Source organism: Suncus etruscus, chromosome 17 (assembly GCF_024139225.1).
Source record: "Suncus etruscus isolate mSunEtr1 chromosome 17, mSunEtr1.pri.cur, whole genome shotgun sequence".
Taxonomy (NCBI): Eukaryota; Metazoa; Chordata; class Mammalia; order Eulipotyphla; family Soricidae; genus Suncus; species Suncus etruscus.
In genome coordinates, this window is record NC_064864.1 from 48,000,452 (window position 1) to 48,009,392 (window position 8,941).

The following is an 8,941-nucleotide window of genomic DNA, read 5'->3' on the forward strand; positions in this document are numbered from 1 at the left end:
ACAAGGAGAAAAGACTAGGAGTTATTTGTTTGATTTACTTTTCTTTTTTTCTTTTTTTTTTTTTTTTGGGGCCACACCCATTGACGCTCAGGGGTTACTCCTGGCTATGCGCTCAGAAGTTGCTCCTGGCTTGGGGGACCATATGGGACACCGGGGGATCGAACCGCGGTCCGTCCAAGGGTAGTGCAGGCAAGGCAGGCACCTTACCTCTTGCACCACCGCCCGGCCCCTTGATTTACTTTTCTATGCAGAGGCCATTATTTTTTTCTTTCTTCCTTTTTCTTTTCTTTCTTTTTTTTTTTTTTTTTTTTTTGGTTTTTTTGGGCCACACCCATTTGATGCTCAGGGGTTACTCCTGGCTAAGCACTCAGAAATCGCCCCTGGTTTGGGGGGACCATATGGGACGCCGGGGGATCAAACCACGGTCCTTCCTTGGCTAGCGCTTGCAAGGCAGACACCTTACCTCTAGTGCCACCTCACCGGCCCCAGAGGCCATTATTTCTTTTTTGTTTGTTTGTTTGTTTTTTTATTTATTTTTATTTTTTTTCTTTTCTTTGTTGGGGCCATTATTTCTATGCAAAAATCCATATTGCTCTGATTCCTCAACTCTCAGTTCTCAACTTTAATCTGATTATAACTGAAATGAAGGAAAAACGTCAATATCAAAATATATCAGGCTGTAGACAAATATTGTCATCATAAGGATATGGTCACACAACAGCACTACAGTGTTGGTATAATTTACTAATGGTTTTTAATAAAACAACTTTAGATCAAACACTAGTCACTGACTCAATAGTAGCTACCACAGAAAATCAGGGACTATAAGACTATAATCAGACTGTAATCTCCCTCCCCACCGGTCCCTGTAATAACATTGGCTTTATTTTTATTATATTGTTTATTGCTTTTTAAAATTTTTACTTATTTTATTTCCTATTTTTTTTTGGGGGGGGCCATACCCATTGAGTCTCAGGGGTTACTCCTAGCTATGCACTTAGAAATTGCTCCTGGCCTGGGGCCAGAGAGATAGCATGGAGGTAGGGCATTTGCCTTGCATGCCCAAGGATGATGGTTCAAATCCTGGCATCCCATATGGTCCTCCGAGCCTGCCAGAAGTGAATTCTGAGCATAGAGCCAGGAATAACCCTGAGCACTGCTGGGTGTGACCCCAAAACAAAAACAAAACAAAACAAAAGAAATTGCTCCTGGCTTGGGAGACCATATGGGACGCTGAGGGATTGAACCAAGGTTCTCCTAGGCTAACACTCACCTTGCGCCACCACTCCAGACCGTACTTATTTTATTTCTTATCTAAATTTTATTTGTTTAAAAGTACCCTTACATCATTTCTAATGTGCCTTCCTAAATTTTCTGTCATTTTTGCTAATAACCCAACATTTATGGATTGATTTCATCAACTGAAAACAATATGCCAAAGAAAAACAGGGAATTATTTTTCTTAGTAGATGCTACCCATTCATAGCAGAGGAAAAAATATCCCATGAATTGAAAAAGGCTTCCTCTTTCATGGAAGAAATAAAAAATTCTATCTGGGTAGAAAATCATTTCTAGTTGAATGTTTCACAATGTTGATCTACCACCCTTGTGGTGTTAAGTCTTTCTAAGAACTAGGACAAGTCAAGTAATTGCACTTTATTCTTTATTAGTTCAGCATGGAGATGGAAGGGATGTCAGAGGTATTAAAGAGTTGCAGAGCTCAATGCTGCTCCTAAAAAAAGTTATGCTCTCAAAAATCAATCCTTTAATAGCAATAGATGAACAGTTTAAACTTTCTGTTAAACTTGATCTCTATTGAGGAGCAAGGAAACACAATTCAACATGATAACAGGAAGCCATCTGACAGATGGGTTTATTACTGGATTTTCATGGCTTTTAGTCAAAAATCTGAAAAGTCTCATCAGGTGACAAGCACTCTCTTGTACCGTAGGCCATGATTCAGAAGATGGGCTTGGCTTTCATCAAACAAGTCCATACAAGGCTGTCTTCATTAGGATGAAGACTGCTCCCTATTCTCTGGTTTGCGGTTACTTCTGTTTTCATCACTAATGTATCTCATGCCAGTACCTCGACTCACACTGACAATCAGGCCTTGTTGCCTGACACCGTTGAGTACAGATGCCAGAATAGTTCCATTCCACAAGCTCCAGAACCATTTTCATGCAAGTGGCTCTGACAACTTGTCTTTTGGGAAACCTGATATTTTAGACATCTACCAGAATCAGCTGGAAATCTGGTCAATTAAATTCAGCAAAAGCCATACCTTTTTCAGTGGTCTGGGAGATGTGGGTGGACATATGTGGTCCTGTAGTCACAGGCACTTCAGAGACAGTGAGCAGTTCTCTCATATTTCTGCAGCCCACTGTGCTCCTTGCAGTCCACACCCACCTCTAGCCCCTAGCAACTATTGTTCTGCTTTCTAGCCTTATAGTTTTACCTTTATCGGATTGTTATATGTGGAATCATATAGCTCACAATCCTCTGAGCCTGACTTCTTTGACTTGGCATTTGTGATTCATCCTTGTTATTGTATACATAACTAGTTTGTCCCCCCATTATTTTAAGTGGGCAATATTCATTGCTTGGATACAGAACATTTTTGTATTCATCCTTTGATGGGCATTATAATTGTGTTCTATTGTTGCTAGTCATAAAGTTGCTATCAACAGAAAACATTTTAAAATAGGGGGATTGTGTAAATAACTCTCATCTTAATCTGCAAAATTAATGCGATTTCAAAGTTGTATTTTTTTTTTTTGGTTTTTGGGCCACACCCAGTAACGCTCAGGGGTTACTCCTGGCTATGTGCTCAGAAGTTGCTCCTGGCTTGGGGGACCATATGGGACACCGGGGGATCAAACCGCGGTCCGTCCAAGGTTAGCGCAGGCAAGGCAGGCACCTTACCTTTAGCGCCACCGCCCGGCCCCTCAAAGTTGTATTTTGTAAATATTAATTGACTCTAAAGTTAAATACAAAGATGAGATCTGAAATAGTTAACACAATAATTATGAGAGAAGAGAAGGAAATCATAAGAATGATATCATTTGTCTTCACTTGCCAAAAACCTACAATATTCAATATATTGTGAAACTGGTAAAGAAAAACACAACATAAGTTAATGGAACAGAAGAGAACAGAAGTAGGCTCACATAAATATAGCCAACTGATCTGAGATTATAAAGCAAAGATTGTTTTTCAATAAAGGACACATGAATAACTTCACATTTACCTGCATAATAAAATTAATCTAGACACAGACCTTATGCCTTTCACACACACGAAATATCAACTCAAAAATGGATCATAGACTTAAATGTAAATCCAAAGATATAAAATTACCTGCAGAAGGGGCCAGAGAGATAGCATGGAGGTAGAGTATTTGTTTTGCATGCAGAAGGATGGTGGTTCGAATCCTGGCTTCCCATATGGTCCTTCAAGCCTGCCAGGGGTGATTTCTGAGAGTAGAGCCAGGAGTAACCCCTGAGCACTGCTGGGTGTGACCCAAAAACAAAACAAACAAACAAACAAATTACCTACAGAAAAGTAGGAGAAAACTAAAATATAAAATTATATTTTGCATTTACTGGTGACTTTTAAGTGCAATACTATGGTCATGATTCATGAAAGAAATCATTGATAAACTGCACTTTATTAAAACATGGAATTTTTGCTTTATGAAAGACAATGTTAAGAAAATAAAAACAAAACTATAAAACTCTGCTCCAAGAAATAAGAGAGGACACGCGGAAATGGAAGCACATACCCTGCTCATGGATTGGCAGGATTAACATAATTAAAATGGCAATACTCCCCAAAGCATTGTACAGATTTAATGCAATCCCTCTAAAGATACCCATGACATTCTTCAAAGAAGTGGATCAGGCACTTTTGAAATTCATTTGGAACAATAAACACCCTCGAATAGCTAAAGCAATGATTGGGAAAAAGAATATGGGAGGAATTACTTTCCCCAACTTTAAACTGTACTACAAAGCAATAGTTATCAAAACAGCATGGTATTGGAATAAAGACAGGCCCTCAGATCAGTGGAATAGGCTTGAATACTCAGAGAATGTTCCCCAGACATACAATCACCTAATTTTTGATAAAGGAGCAAGAAATCCTAACTGGAGCAAAGATAGCCTCTTCAACAAGTGGTGTTGGCACAATTGGATAGCCACTTGCAAAAAATTGAACTTAGACCCCCAGCTAACATCATGTACGAAGGTTAAATCCAAATGGATGAAAGACCTCGATATCAGACCCGAAACCATAAGATATATAGAACAACACGTAGGTAAAACACTCCAGGACATTGAGACTAAATGCATCTTCAAAGAGGAAACTGCACTCTCCAAGCAAGTGAAAGCAGAGATGAACAGATGGGAATATATTAAACTGAGAAGCTTCTGCACCTCAAAAGAAATAGTGCCCAGGATACAAGAGCCCCCCACTGAGTGGGAGAAACTATTCACCCAATACCCGTCAGATATGGGCTAATCTTCAAAATATACAAGGCACTGACAGAAATTTCCAAGAAAAAACATCTAATCCCATCAAAAATGGGGAGAAGAAATGGACAGACACTTTGACAAAGAAGAAATACAAATGGCCAAAAGACACATGAAAAAATGCTCCACATCACTAATCATCAGGGAGATGCATATCAAAACAGCTATGAGGTACCACCTCACACCCCAGAGATTGGCACACATCACAAAGAATGAGAACAAGCAGTGTTGGTGGGGATGTGGAGAGAAAGGAACTCTTATCCACTGCTGCTGGGAATGCTGTCTAGTTCAATCTTTATGGAAAGCAATATGGAGATTCCTCCAAAAACTGGAAATTGAGCTCCCATATGACCCAGCTATACCACTCCTAGGAATATACCCTAGGAACACAAAAATACAATACAAAAATTCCTTCCTTACACCTATATTCATCGCAGCACTATTTATCATAGCAAGACTCTGGAAACAGCCAAGATACCCTTCAACAGATGAATGGCTAAAGAAACTGTGGTACATATACACAATGGAATATTATGCAGCTGTCAGGAGAGATGAAGTCATGAAATTTTCCTATACATAGATGTACACGGAATCTATTATGCTGAGTGAAATAAGTCAGAGAGAGAGAGAAAGATGCAGAATGGTCTCACTCATCTATGGGTTTTAAGAAAAATGAAAGACATTCTTGCAATAATAACTTTCAGACACAAAGGAGAAAAGAGCTGGAAGTTACAGCTCACCTCAGGAAGCTCACCACAAACAGGGATGAGTTTAGTTAGAGAAATAAATACATTTTGAACTATCCTAATAAGGAGAATACAAGGGAAATAGAAAGCCTGTCTAGAGTACAGGCAGGGGTTTGGTGGGGAGGAGGGAGATTTGGGACATTGGTGATGGGAATGTTGCACTGGTGATGGGTGGTGTTCTTTACATGACTGAAACCCAAACACAATCATGTATGTAATAAAGTTGTTTAAATAATAAAAAAAGAAACATAATGGGAGAAAATACTGGAAGCAGCATACATGAAAAACCATCAGTATTTAAAATAGATAAAATACTGGAAGAATTCAAAAATAAGAATTCAATTTAAAAATGAATCAAAGATCTAAACAGACACCTTATGAAAGAAAACATAATGAGATAAATGAACACATGAAAAGGTACTCCATATCAAATGTTCAAGGAAATGAAAACGAAATCTAAGTGAAATCATACTATTCATTTCATAGAAAGGCTAAAATCCAGAACATTGACAACTGACAGCATCAAGTGCTCATGAGAATGTGGCACACTAGAAAATTTCTTCATTGGCGCGTTAGCCAAGCCTGTGTTCTGCCTGAAACACTTATCTCACTGACTGTGTCTCCCTATGTCTCGTTGCTTGATTATTTCCACTCTGTAGAAGCCCATGTTCTCTTTTGACCATGTGCTACTCCCTTCTTCTTCCCTCATATCTTTTTACATAAATTTTAACAAAAACTTAATTGTTTCATATACACACACAAGAAAAAAAACCTCATTTATTGTTTGCGGGGGTACAAAGTGTTTCAGCCATGCTAAAGACAGGTTAACAGAATCGTAAAAAAGAAGTTTCAGGGCAGAGCAATAGGGTGTTTGCCTTGCACACAGAAGACCTGGGTTCAATACCCAGCATCCCATATGATTTTCCAAATCTACCAGGAGTGATTTCTGAGTTCAAAGCCAGGATTTTCCTGAATGCCACTGGTTGTGGCCCAAAAACAAAACAAAGAAAAGTATGGCTGAAGAATAAAGTTTCAATTGATTGTTTCTTTGGGTGTATGTATGTCTGCCTACTTTATTTTTTTTGCAGACCTTGCATTTTGTTTTGTTTTGTTTTGTTGAGCCACACTCAGTGATGCTCAGGGTAAATCCTGGCCCTGTTCTCAGAAATCACTCCTGGTTGATTCAGGGGACCATATGAAATGCCAGGGATCATACCTTGGTAGGCCACATGGAAAGCAAGCTCTCTACCTGCTGTCTATAGCTCCAGCTTCAAACCTTATGTTTTTAATGCTATGTCATATCTTAAATATGTGATAACATTGAACATATTTTATATCATTTCTATCCTTTTAAGGAATAGAAGTTTGTCAAGGTTTTTTTTTTTCTTTCTTTTTTCTTTTTTTTGGTTTTTGGGCCACACCCGTTTGACGCTCAGGGGTTACTCCTGCCTATGAGCTCAGAAATCGCCCCTGGCTTGGGGGGACCATATGGGACACCGGGGGATCGAACCACAGTCAGTCCTACACTAGCCCTTGCAAGGCAGACACCTTACCTCTAGGGCCACCTTCCCGGCCCCGGTTTTGTTTTTTTTTTTTCTTTCATATCCTGAAATAAAGCTTTCTCTTTATAAATGTTTTACACAGGATTTAAATGTTTTATTTTTGAAATTGGTTACCAAAAATTGTTTTTAATTCATCTCGCCTCCTTGAAGATCATGTTGCTTTCTCTTTCTGTTGTGTTTTGCTAAGGTGACCAAGTTTGTGATCTGCCTCTTGGGACAAAAGTTGACTTTCTCTAATTCCTGATTCCACTGCAACACTGTGCAGTGTGTAAAATATTTTAGCCTTAAGTAAAAGTATTCACATTTGTCTAATGTTGAATGTGACTTATTCAAATGTTAGGACTCAGATATAACTGTATCATTGTGAAACTGAGAAGACACAAGACTGGCCAGTACTACAAAGAGATAAGAATCTTAGAAGATGCTAAAGTATTGACTAATTTTAGTAGAAAAAAATAGATAAAGTTCTAACATTAAGGAAAAAGCTCAAAGGATTGGAACACTTGCTTTGCATGTGAGAAACTGTTTAATTCTAAGCACCTTATGGAGCCCTCAGACTGTAGAAGGAATCCTCAAGCACCAAATCAGGTTACTGAGCACCACTAGGCATAGAGCAAAAATAGGCAAAAACAAAACAAAAATAATTAATAAAAATATCAATATTATTTAAAGGTCCTAAAAAGGACCTAGAGATTATTTAAATCTCAAAAGGCTTAGAGATCATTTAACAGTTATGCAGATACACTCAGACTCAAATAAATTGAATAAATTGTTCAAGGTATTAATTGCAGAGATAGAACCAGGTGATAAGTTTTTTGTTTGACAGACAATTTTTGCTATGGCATTTGGAAAAATTGATCAAGGAGTTTTTCTAGGCTTTTGATTATACTAAGTACAGATAATTTTGAAAAAAAATCACCAAAAATATGTGAAGCAAATCTATGTCAATAAAATTGCTCAATTTTGGTGGGCTGGGAGACAACTCAGCGAATAAAGTATCAGCCTCCACAGCCGGCAATGAATGATGTGTGAGCACTGCAGCTAGGAGTCTGACCCAACCTGGAGCACGTGAATGAGCACCACACTTAAAGAATGAGTGTACGTACTCAGAAATCAAAGCTCAAGGAATTCAATCCCTGGCAAGCACCACACCCAAGAGGAGTGCACCCCATCACATCTCTGTAACTACAGGAAAAAGGAAGGGAAATTCTTGTTCTCTCCCTGTGATGAGTCTAACCAACCTGGTTTTGAGGTTTGTTTGGGGTGTGTGTGTGTGTGTGTGTGTGTGTGTGTGTGTGTGTGTGTGTGTGACCAGGTAGTCTTCCTTTCAGCAGTAAGCAGTAGGCTAGTTAGTCATCCTATATCTTGTAGAATACTGAAAGAGCCAAAACATGTGCTACATATAAACTCAAATGCATTTCATAAAGTAATGTTTTTCTAAATACATTACACTGAGCAAGAAAATGTTCATGTAACAAGGGGCTAAGATTGAAAAGAAAGTGTTATCATTTCTGATGATCTCAAATTCTCCATCTTTTTAATTGATAGCTAGAAGACTTGATCAAAATGACAAAAATAATTATAAAGTTCCAATAAAAGACCTTTCTATTTACCCAGAACTAACAATAAGCAACCCTAGCATTAATATATTCAAAATAATTCCTCATAACTTACATTTTTAAGTGATAATGTGTTATCATTTTAAATTGCATTTTATTTTATTTTATTTTTTGCCACACCCAATGGTGCTCAGGGCTTACTCTTAGCTCTATGCTCAGGGATCAACTGTAGTGTGATTCAGGAGGCAACCTGGGTGCCAGGGATTAAATTTGGATTGACCATGAGTAAGGTATGTGCCCTACCTACAGTACTTGCTTCATCTCTTAAAATTGCATTTTAACCAGTAATTCTGGAAGAAAGCTGAATAACAACCAAGATAAACTAAGCCAGACTGAAAAAAAAAATCTGAGTTGATTGTTGCCACATTGACTTCCTCTCCATGGGTCCCTGTTACCATTGTGATAAATTGTGTGGAGAGCACAAAAAGAGATTTCTAAAAATTTCGTCACCCTGAAATGACTGGGTGACAATTGTGTTGAAG